Raw genomic sequence first — 13185 nt, forward strand, 5'->3', positions numbered from 1 at the left:
TATATTTCTCTTTACTTTTTTTCCAGTTTCATATAACTAGAAAAGCCATCCCCCCGAATTTAGACTTTCATAAATTCTCTTCAACCTGTTACTTTCATAAAATGTAAAGTTATAAAAAGTCACCTGGGCTGGTGAGAATTTGATCGGAAAGGAGTATGACTGATCTCCCCTCCCACCCAAAGGGAAATTTCACAAAATCCTGGGTATTTGAGTTTGTTATGCATATCAAAAAAGTTCATTGTAAAACACTTTCCTGGAAGTTCCTAAGATTAAAAGTGAGCTTTTGGTGGTGGTATCAGGGAAATCAGGTCAGACCTTCATTAGCAGTTAATTACCTCCTAGACTTTTCTTTTTGTGCTCGTCCCCTCTCTTCCTACTTCTTTCTCCCCATCAAATCCAAATTTGGAGTCAAAGAAGCTATCAATCTCCTAGACATTAAGGTGTGATTACAGGCAGGTTAATCCTATGGGATTCTGTAATCTTCAAGAAGAATTTGTTAACCCAAATAAATATTGACCTTTCTAGACACAGATGTCTTTACGAAATGGACATTCTGATGCTTGTATTCACCACCTCTTCTCACTCTCCACTGTCAGCAAGAGGTAAGATACGTATGTCAGCATCATTCGGTAATAGGAAGAAATATTATCCAGTCAGTATTCCTGTGTAAGGGTAAATACAATTTACAAAATGTTGGAAGACCGAAAGGCAGTCACATTATGTTAAGGAGTTCCCTGGGTGTGGATTGACATGAAGAATGCTCCGAACCACAGTGAAGAAGCAGAAATGCGGACGCTGTTAATACCACAACGCACTACTACTCACATGACTCCTACGACTGCTGCCACCACTAACGTTTTCATCACCACTAATACTATCCGAACATTGTATGGTGCTTCATAATTTATTTCCTTAAATGAGTTATTTTATTTAATATCAAGTTGTTTTTAAGTGACAAGAACTAAAAGCAGGGAAGAAGGGTTGGCATAGTCATAAATTCAAGTGTGCCTTTAATTTTCCAGTAGCAAGAGGAGAGAGTTTTTATGCTGCAAGCCCCTTGCTGGAATCCTAGATCAACCATTAATATTTGGTCTCCATTCTGGCTTTAATCTCAAAATAGCAAAAGCTCTGAGCAGCTGACACACGTTTTATGCAAACCCTGCAATTAGGTCCATTGACTTGTCTTGGTGGTGAAATGACAAGTTACTTTTTGATACAAGCTGCTTTTGAGGAGAAAGTTGCTTATTAAAGTAAATATATCATGTATCCGGTCTTTGTAACCCTCCTTGAAAGTGTAAGCTCCTAGAAGCCAAAGCATATGTTTTATGGTTCTTCTGTAACTTCCACAATTATAGCATATGTTCAGTAAATATTTAATGAAGTTGTATGAGCTGGAAATATTGGAGGAAAACTGAAAGTTTAAGAACGAAAATGTAAACTGTTTATCAAAATAATTGAAGAGACGGATAAAGGCGTAAGACTGGATCTTCAAAAGGAGAGTGTGTCTAGGGAGGACAGAAAAGGATTGAGGCCATAACGTTGGAAGAACAGGCTGTAGAAAATGCAGCTGAGGTGGAAAGAGAAGGCTCAGTCTTCAAGGTGGGAGAGAAGAGGGGAAATAAAGAATCATTGATGCCAAGAGACTTTTGAAAGGGCTGCATATAGAGACTCAAAAAGATCTTTGACATTGATGAATGACAGACGACTATTCATTTTGGCCAAATTAAGTGAGGGCAAGTCATAGTTTTGAGAAGTTCGACCAGAGACAGATCAAGAATTGTCTATGGAAGGTACAGCCCGGGTCTTAGACTGCACTGGTTGAACTGCATTAGTTCTAAGCTGGCCTTTCACCACCAAGACAAGTGTGCCTTTAATTTTCCAGTAGCAAGAGGAGAGAGTTTTTATGCTGCAAGCCCCTTGCTGGAATCCTAGATCTACTTACTTGGCTCTTTTCTTTGTCTGACATGGCCCCACTATGGAGGAAATTATGCCCCTGTAGAGCTGACATGTTGCTTGATTTGCTCGCTAGTCCACAGTTAGATGTTTGAAAAGATTCTGAGGTTGATAAAGCCAAAGCCAAGGTATAGGGGCATGAGAAAACATGTCTGTTTTTGAGCCAAAACAGCAGTACGTTTCTATAATAGTCCTAATTCACAGGTTGGTGCCATTCTGTAGTAAAATTCATTTTAAAATTTTATGGATACATTCATGTAATCTTTCCTGATATTCATTTTTAAGCCAAATTTTAAAACATTACCAATTAAGTAAAATTGAAATGAATATTACTCAGAAATATTATCAGAGGGTATGAGTTTCCCTGATTATTTTTTTCAATTTTGTTTAATGTATTTACTCAGCAAAATTTAGATAAGTAAAAGCAGTTGTCCTTTTTAAAGTTTTGGATGTTTCATCCAGCAATCCCGTGACATTTGGAAATTAACACGATAACTTGATGTAGTTAGTAAAATGTAAAAACTTAGATGTGGTACCTCCATTGCCCACATTTATAAAATGGGGACAATTCCACTCCTGCCAAGATCCTGGTAATGTTTAACTACTAAATTAAATAATGAACCTAAAAATTGGTTTGAGAAGTGTTAACAGCAGTTAGGTGTAAAATAGCATGGATATCAAATTTTTCAAAAAATTACCTTTTTATCACTGTATCTCTTGAGAAAATGCACAAGGAAGGGAAAAGAATATGGATTTTAAAATTCAACACCACTATTCAGTGACCTGAAATATGATTTTCAAGTCATTTCCTATTTCTGATCTTTGTTTCCCCATATTTAAAAGTTTATGATATTTGCTTATGTAGATTTATATGAAGATTAATGAACAATGTAAGTAGCAGAATCAATACATGTCTTCATTCTTTTATTTCAGTTAATATAAAGTATACGAAAGATAAGTTACTCTACTTTAGGGCATTGCCATTTTAGAGACATAGAATGGTAGTTTCTGAAACAGTAATATTCACGGGAGACACAAAGCTAAGAATTTGTCTTACCTATCTTTTTTCCCTAGGGCCTAGAAATAAGTGCTTGGTGCATAAGAGACAGGCAATAAATAGTCAGTGATCCAAAGAGCAATTGTTTAAAATGGTCAAAATACATTTGTGAAAAAATGACCTTGTATCATCAAGTAAATGTATAACATAAATACAGTATTATAAAATAGACCCTACACAAGTTAATTGAAAATATAATTAATTGCGTGTTTTCTTTCACTTTGAATTTATAAGGCCTCTGGGGAAGACTTAAATTTGTCAAAGAAAATTAACACAATATACATTTTTTCTTGATGAGTTTTTAAATGATTCTCTTCACTATGACGGAAAGATGATGGTGTAAAGCAGGATTTCAAACTCTGTCTCCCTCCAAACCTAGTAAATAAACCACCACCACCTGGAGAAAACAAAACCTGTATCAAACAAACAAACTTAAGTACTAAGTGGGCGGCTTGGGTAAAATCAAGGATAAACCCTTAAGAGTAAGAAATCCGGGCTTCCCTGGTGGTGCAGTGGTTGAGAATCTGCCTGCCAATGCAGGGGACACGGGTTCGAGCCCTGGTCTGGGAAGATCCCACATGCCGCGGAGCAACTGGGCCCGTGAGCCACAACTACTGAGCCTGTCGTCTGGAGCCTTTGCTCTGCAACAAGAGAGGCTGTGATAGTGAGAGGCCCGCGCACCACGATGAAGAGTGGCCCCCGCTCGTCGCAACCAGAGAAAGCCCTCGCACAGAAACAAAGACCCAACACAGCCAAAAATAAATAATAAATAAATAAATAAATTAAAAAAAAAAAAAGAGTAAGAAATCCTGCATGTCAGGTCTTGCCATATTCTAGGCATATCAGACATTCAGTGCAACACATCGACTTGGGTATTTTAAGCAGAGAGGGATTTAATACAAGGAATAGAATATTCTTGTAAGGACTAAAATAGTAGGAGTTGGGACTAAGAGTGGATCTATTTTGTTTAGAAATCACTACCATAGCTGCAATCTAAGGATCTGGAAGCCACTACCACTGGTACATCCACTCCCCAAACCAACCCAAAACCTCCTCATGGTGCCGGTGAACAGGAGACAGATCACTGAGGCTGGTCCCCACAGTTCACCTTAATGTTCACATCCCTGGGACCTTGCTTGCCAGCAGAAATAGCAGCAGAATGATAGATTTCACCTCAAAGATGAATTCCAGATGTAGCATGAATACATCCAATTTGCCTACTTAAACCCACTTACAAAGGAATCTGGGAAATGGGTGTTAGTTTTTCAGCTTCTACAATACCATAAGGCACATAAGAAGAGTCAGAGATGGATGTTGACTGCCGATTGACCATATTCAGAGCTCCAGGATATGGTGGTAACTGGAGAACAAGCCAAAGATCACTGGAGTGTGATATTCCCTTGGCAAGGGCAAGTGAAGAGATCTCCATAGAATCAACTTAGATTCCCTAGCAAGGTCTGCCTTCAACCCAACCACGCTCTTTTTCTTTCTCACTTCCACAAATTAGGATATAAAAAAATAGTCCAATAGCATATGCTCAAGACACAAAGTTAACAAACAGAAGTTACATGAATTCCTAAAAATAAATCTTCAAGGAGGGTAAACAAATTGTCCAGGAGTATTCACTCACAATTTGCTACTGTACATAGAAAATCTGAACAGATATGTTACCTTAACATAAGCAAGATGAAATGAATGGCATGGTAACCATGCCAATAAGAGTATAGTCTTTCCATCCTCACCTCCTCAAATGAAGAACCCATTCTGGAAGATAAAGATTTGTTTTTTGAAGGAATAGATGCAGATTCTCTAGAAATATTCTATATTATGGGATAATTATTAAGAGTATCTCAAAGACTGGATTATAAGGCAATCCAGAGAGACTGCAGACGTAAGAACATAAATTGAGGGTCAAGTGATGCCATCGAAAATCAAATAAATCGGTTAAAAGGTAAAGGAAAAGAATACACCGTGTGCAAAGTGAAAATTCTGGCATGGATGCAAGGCTTGTAAGAGCAGTGATAAATGCTGCCAGGATACAAGGTGGAAGGAATTAGTGAGAAGATGAAAAATACTGAGAATACATGATGAAAATTCAATATAAGAAAAAGTTCCTTGGAATAGAGAGCTCAATATAATGAAGAGAATATGTTCTAGAAGACAGTACAGCAATATTTTCTGAAATATAAATGTATTAAACTTGTAGGTAGAAGGAAAATAACATATACCAGCAAAAATTGGTAAGAAAATGATATAAATAATACAAAGAAATATTCATAAATCTCTGGGGGAATAAAGTTATATCCAGGAACATCATTGTCTACTAGCTCATTCAAGCATCAAGAAAAATAAGCAGATAATTCCAATTGTGAAAGAAATGATAAAATGTAGTGTCCATCCTAGAAAGAGATAAATCAAAAGTCATAATTGAATGGAGAAAACTGTAGCTACAGGATTGGTAGTAAACATTTAATGCATTAAAATCTGCAACAGAGACTAAGTAATTGAGGATATTATGGTGAACAAGCACAATGTAAATTCCACGACATATGACAAGATGAAATTAACATACATAATTCAAATTAAATGGTAAAATGACAGAAGTCCATGGGCTCTGAAAGTATTGGAGGTGAGGCTTCAGGAAGGGAGAGCCCGGGTGGGCCATGGGAGCGTGCACACCAGTGAGAGCGTACACACTGTGCAGTCGCTGGCGTGAGACTGATAAGAGACAGCTGATCAGATAGTTAGCATTTCGTTTCTACATATACATTACACAATTTTATTTTCTCTTAAGTGATGTCATTTTCTGATAGAATTCTTATACTGTGTGGTATTAGTGCTCACATGAAGGAGGGGTCAGAAGGATGGGTTCTCGTCTCTCACAGCCAATATCTGTGGGAAGAGGGAGTAAACTAAGGCTGTATTCTATGAGACAAAATCCCTGAATGAAGATGGAAATGCATTCATAGATACATTTACATAGATGATACACTTACGTTGTTTCCTTTTAACTTCTCCTTGCATCCCAGTTTCCTTTTGCTTTGGGTAATGGATTAAATACAGGAATTGATATTGACACATGTGATATTCTAAATATCAAAATAATAATGGAACCATGTTTGTTGTTTTGAGGGCAAAGGTAATTTGGTGACAGTCGTGCTTCACGGGGCTCCATGAGGTGTGGCCAGCAGAGAGGTAGGGAGTGGAACTAAGACCCTTTGCAGTAAAGCAAGCAATGGAGGATGCAACTTGCTTACGTTAGGGGTGAATTTGGGTGTATGAAACAAATTAACTAAAGGATAAGCCAACTTCTAGTCATGACTTGGGTAAAAAGGAAACATATAGAAAACTCAAATAGTAAATGGAACAAAAAAAGCTGATAACTTCCGCGGATGATACTAAAAATATAGAGATCAATTTAAAAGTAGCCAAACTCAGTTCTTTCCTGAAACTTACAAAAAAGCTCTGGTATTCAGGGAGGGACACTAATAAAAGCTCAAGGGTTGCAGAGGAATAAGCAATTTAGTAAAGCAGAAACTTGGAGTAGGAACCAAGACAGAAACAATGTCATATGTACTGTGATCCTGGGGCAGAAGAGAGAAGTCTGGGGAAAAGAGATGGTAAAAAAAAAAAAAAAAAAGAGAAGATGAAAAACCCACTTTAAATATTTATAACTGTAAATTATGTATCCACAAATGAAAGCAGCTTTTCAGCTGAAATAATGACAGAATAAATGGAATTCTAATAGACCCAAAGAATTTAAGAGCTGCCTAAGTGCCTAACATCGTACCCAGGAGTAGCTTTGGGAATAAAGATTATATTTAATCTGTAGTTTTAATCTATTTTAATTCAAGAAATCGAGCAACATAAAACTCATTTTTTACCTATTTAAAAAACGTACTTAAAAAGCATTAGTTGACAGATACCTACTTCAATAGCTAAAATATCCTTTTAAAATTATGCCAGAACTCTTTCTTGCCCCCTTAAATCTTCATTATCCTGTAGTGTAGCTCACTATCCAGCTTGCTTTGGGCAAAAATGACTCATATCTCAGGTGCTAAGGAAGCTGTTCATGCTACTGCATATATACATTCCATATTATTGCATCTACTGCATACATATGGAATTACTAATTAAGCCAACTCTGCATTTGGGAACTTAATTAGTAGAGTTGATTTTTAAAACGAATTATTTCTTCAAATCACCTTGTCCATAAAATATTTGTTCCTTTGGGCTGCAATTCTAAGAATTTTAATCATAATCTCTTTTTCAAAGTTAAGACTCTTTCTCAAGCCTCTTTTCATTAAGCAAACTATTTATTTGAACTGCTTGGCAAGCAAGAACAAATCCCATGCTCTACTTAGTAAAAAATAACAACAGCAAAACACCTTTAAAGTCAGAGTTCATGCTTTTCAACCCTTGTAAATCCACAGTGTGTGTCTGATGCGTGTGTGTGTTTCCAAACACAAAGGCCGGGATTTGGTCCACTTTTCAACTGAGAAACATCGGGCCAGAAAGAAGGTGGAGAAAGTGGGAACCAATGGAAGATGGTGAAATACTTTCAATTCCAAAGCTCCCTTCTCTCCAGTTTCTTTATCATCTACAATGTGTTTGAAAGGGTGTTACCCCTGTAGCTCAAAGACAGAGACCCCCCCCGCCATCTTGGCCACTCACTGGATGTGTCCCCTTGGTTACATAGCACACTAGGAGTTTGAATAATACAGTCTCCCAATTTCTAGAGCTTGATGAATCTGAGGTGCTCACTTCTCCTGCATTGTGCACATGGGCTTATCTACTGAAATGGCTTTACCTCCGATAGAGACAATTTATAAAGGTTAATAGGGTAATGTCTATGAAGGAACTGAACTGCTCACAGCACAGTCTTCACTTCCTGGCTTTGTCTGATGTCTTACAGGTTAAGTATGGTGTAGACACTGCCCACCGATGTGTGGTTATCCTATCCCTCCTGCACACATGGGAGACTAGCCCTTCCAGCCCTCTTACACATAGTTTGAGGTGGGAAGAAGCCTATTCTTTCCCTGCACTATAAAAAGCCTGCATTGTGACAATGGAACCGTGGATTGGAAAAGCCCGGACCTCTGTATCACTCACTGAAGCACAGCTGCCTTGGACAATCACCAGGCTTACAATGGACAGGTTCTCTATGTAAAAATGCACATCCAGAGATTCATTTAGCTCTTCCCCAGGCCTATGGGGTTGTAAAGATGAAGGAATTAAACATCTGTCATTGGCCGATGTCTTAGTCCATTCAGGCTGTTAGAACACCATAGACTAGGTGGCTTATAAACAACAAACATTTATTTCTCACAGTTCTTGAGGCTGGGGAGTCCAATATCAAAGTGCCAGCAGGTTTAGTTTCTGGTGAGAACCTACTTCCTGGTTCATAGACTGCCACCTTTTTGCTGTGTCCTCACATGGTGGAGGGGCAAGGAAGCTTCCCCAGCCCTCTTTCATAAGGGCACGAATCCCATTTATGGGGGCTCCACCCTCATCACCTAATCATCTACCAAAGGCCCCACCTCCTAATACCATTACCTTGGAGGCTGGGATTTCAACATATGAATTTGGGGGACACACTTATCTATAATGCTCAAAAGGAAAATGTCATTGACTGAGTGAGATTAAACAAGTCATGAAGCTACATGAGAAGGATTAACCAAGGAGAAGAATGAAGGGGCCCCAAGCAGAAGTCCCCAAGGCAATAAAGAGACAAAGAAGTGGTGGGAGGTCTAGCTGAGCAACCAGTTTTATAAGCCACACTCTCTCCATCAGTTGCCCTGCATCTCATCTGGCAACTTGGACCATCACTTCCCACAAGTTCATGCATTCTTTTCTTTTATTAATTTGTTTCTTCTACTCAAAACACTTTTAAAATACTATAATTCTTAAGGCCACAGATTATTAAACATACCTTCCTCTGACCTACAATATAGATGAAAAGCGAAAATATTGTCAATAACAAAATTTCTTTGTGTAGAAACCACTGAGTTAGAATAAACTATATAATTAATTAATTTATTTTAAATTTTGATTCTTTTGGTGTTGGGGTCACCAAGACATTGTGAAGGCATATGTACAGAACTAGAAACTCAGGATTTAAATTTTAGCTTTTATTGTTTTTGAAAATTAATTAATATCATTAATATTATTTTTTGGCTGCTTTGGTGACACTAACCATTTCCTTGGTAATTTTGTTCTGGGTATCTGTTGTTGCCTAACTACCTAAAAACAAGAGGTTAAAAATTACCACCATTTTATTAACCCTCACAATGTTGTGTGTCAGGAATTCAATCAGGTCTTACCTGTTGATTCTTCCCTCTCAGGTGGCACCACCTTGAGTCACTGGGTGGCCAGACTCGTCTGGAGAGCTCAAGAGGTTTTCGTGCACATGCCTGCTTCCAGAAGCATCTGGAAGCATGGATTTGCTGGATCCCTTCATGTATTCTTAGGGCCTTGCCATGGGTCTCTCCAGCAGGGCAGTAAACATTTACAAGGTGGCTCAGGGCTCCAAAATTCCAAGGCAAAACAGGCCAATCTTCTTAAAGCCCAGAACTGTCACAGTGTTACTTCTGCCATGCTCTAATGGTCAAAGCTGTCCCAGGCCAGCCCTGGGGTGAGGGTGGGGAGAGGCAGAGAAACAGACCCTACCTCTTAATGGGAAAGTGGATGGGAAGGCATGAAAGAATCTGCCTCAGACCAGAGGACCACACAAAGAACCACACGACAAACGTGGAAGCATAATTTCAAGTCACACTTGGAAAGCCTGAAGCTTGATTTAATTCTACAAAATAAACCAACGAAATAAACTAGTCCTGCTCTGCATTCCACTCAACAGCTTTAAGTGTCATGAACAAATGCAACATTAACATTTAATGCTTTGTTATTAGAAAAAAACAAATGAATTCCATCTTTGAATCCACTTGTCCTTCAATATTTATCTTACTATTCCTTTCTCAGAAATCATTTCCAAGAGTTCTGTGTATGATCATCTATTTCCATAAAAGAAGAAAATACTATTATCCAACATGTCCAAAGCTATGATGCATTCTGATGCCAAAGAAAGGACTAACATACTAAAGCACAATAATGTCAATTATATCAATCTAAAGAAATGAGGGTGAAAATTTACAAGTATCTAACATCAGAGATTCATATTAATTCATGAATTAATAAGAAGCGCTTTCATCACACCTTTGTCATGTTTCTCTCTAGTTGCTAACCCTTGTGGCATGTTTTGATGCCATATTAAAAACAAGAGGGAAATTTTGAATTTAGAAACAAAAACAGGTTCTTTAACAAGATATGTTTTACATTTAACAAAATATACATATACACACACAAACACCACACACACATATATAATAAATCTGTTCAGTATTATCATCTTTCTATGTTTTGTCATCAATATTACCATATTATTTTTGTCCAGGGAAAGTTAATCTCTCATTTCCATTATATAATATATGATGATGGATCATACAGGGGAAAAGCTATTCTTTAAAACATATTGTTTATATGACACAATAAAAGGAATTCTATGTAAAATACAGGCTATGATTTCTCAGAAACAAAATATAAAGGACATTTGAAACTCATACTATGCGTACTAAATATTATTGAATACTTTAAAAAATGTCTGGTTATTTTTGCTATTATTTCAGCCTTACTGAAGAATCTGGATCATGAATGATTGATTTAAGTATTAAAGAGAATATTTCAGAAATGTAAATTTAAGACCCGCAAATATATATATGTGATATATGTATATATAATTAATAAAAAGGGATTTTATTAAATAAAAACTTTCCACCGAAAAGTATTATAAATGTAAGCATTTATTTATGGAGTCATTAAGTGTTCTCCATTGCAAATCAATGTGTGATGTTTACTTTGGAGCTATAATATTCATATATATATTTCAGTGAAGTACCACACAAATAACATTTTAAAAATGCATTTGTATTAATTAAATATTTGTAACTAATCAAGTGCTTGCATATATAGCCATTATTTTTGATGTGTTGTTCCTTCCTATGAAGTAGGAATAATTATTATCATTTGCTATTTTATAGAGCACAGAGAGGTTAAGTAACTTGACCAAGGTCACACAGCTAGGAACTGCTGGTGCTGAGATACAATATTAAAAACAGGGTGTAAAGCATTAAATACAGTGCTACAAAATAAGAAAAGGCACAAATCCCTTCTGTAACTCTTTATATAAGGCCTATGATCAAAGATTTGTTCATTTTCTAATTAAATCAGAATGATAAATGCTTCCAGAGCTACTCACTAACTTTATATATAGTAACATTTAATCTGAATCATGCAGGTAGCACAGGACACACTGTAAATTTCTTTACCTTATTAAATTCAAATATCTTTTCATTTTTACAAAGGAGAAACATTATGATATATATGTATAAAACTTACATTCTTTAGGATAATATAAAAATATATTTATTAATAATATAAGAGGTAATCCTTGAAGCTTTTCCAAATAGTACAATGTATGTTAAAAACCACTGACGTTCAGAACGATTTTCCTTGGAAATTGCCATAAGATTTTAGTTATTTTTTAGCAAGTACTTACTGAGTTCTGACAGTACCAGTGACAGTTCTGAGTACTACCAGTCAAGAGCTGGTTAAGATCCACCCTTCTAAATAAGAGCCAGTTTTTCCCAGCCTCAAAAACGAGCCATTTCCATGTTGTTATTACTGAATGAAGGTAGGCCTTATGTGACAGGAGTATTCATTCAGCTTTTATTTTGTGATAATGTCTCTATTATAAAAGACTCAAAAGAAGTAGAGATATTTTATCATCTGTAGATAGAAGAGAGAGATTCTCCAAATGTGACTGAGGTAATTTCCCTTCTTTCTTTTCTTCGTTTTCTTTCTTTTTTCTTTTGCCTCATTTAAGTGGGTTAAGAAGGAGAAAGCAGGAGCAACAAATGCAGACTCTTGAAAAAAATGATAACTGTTATAGATAATGAGATTGGACAATAGCTTACTGTAGAAGTAAGTCTAAGAGGTTCTTTTGTTTGTTTTTAATAATGGAGGAGACTTTAAGATATTTGAGAATGATGGGAAAAGAAACTGGGAGTTTCTTCAGAGGAGAAATATGGGATAACTAATAGAGCAAAGAAGTAAGAAGAGGTGACAGCTGGAGCCTCAGAAGAGGATCTCTTATTGGATAAAAATAGAAACAGTTATTCCTCTGAGACAGGAGGGATATAGACAAGGTTGTAGTTGGAGGAGATTATCCTTTTAAGAGATGAAATGTTCTCTGCTAATGAGCCATTTCTCCCCATGGTTGTAAAATCTAAGGGAAAGAGGAATTCAGGGGAGAAAGCAGGGATCACTGAAGCTGATTTTCCCTGAGGGCATCTGTTTACCAAGAAAAACTTGTACTAACAGTTTTAATGGTAAGACAAACAGAAGTGAAGTGAAGAGTCTGTCTAAGTGGGGAGTCACAAAGAAGACTGTCGTAATGCTGTGCTGGCTCACCCAGGATCCACCCTCAGGACAGGGGGAGCCTAAAATCTCACCCTCCATCAAGGGGGTCTCAACTGCAACAAGCCCAAGAAATGTCTAAAGTCTGTACTTCTTGCAGAAGAGAAAGGCTCCCAGATGAAAAGTCTCAGACCCTGTAATGAATAGAGAAAAAGAAATTGGCAAATATGTGGGTAAATCTAAAGTACTGGCCATACCAATAATGGTAAAGGTCTGTGAGATTATAAGAGTAAACAAGACAGAAGTAAAATAAATGACAAACATAAAAGAATGTTGAGAAGAGATTAAAAGGTTTAAAGTGTTCTAAAATTCATGTGTTGGTTTTGGAGGCTGGTGAAAGTATTAAAATTAAATTTTAATAATAAAGGTTACAATAATATATAAAAAACAGAGTCAAATTTACAGATACTAATTTTTAAAAAGTAGAATGATTGAAAACAGCTAATTCTAAAAGAAACATTAAAAGAGAGGAAAGGAAAATTGAACAGCTCTGATAAGTAGAAAGCACAAAAATGATGAATTAAACCAATTGTATCAATAATAGCAAATATCACCGGATCCAATCCTCTAGGTAAAGGACAAACATTATTAGTTAGGGCTTTTTTTTTAAAGATTCCACCATCTTCTCTCTTATTTAAAACATA

This window comes from Balaenoptera physalus (assembly GCF_965194825.1).
Source record: "Balaenoptera physalus genome assembly, chromosome: 2".
In the NCBI taxonomy this organism is placed as follows: Eukaryota; Metazoa; Chordata; class Mammalia; order Artiodactyla; family Balaenopteridae; genus Balaenoptera; species Balaenoptera physalus.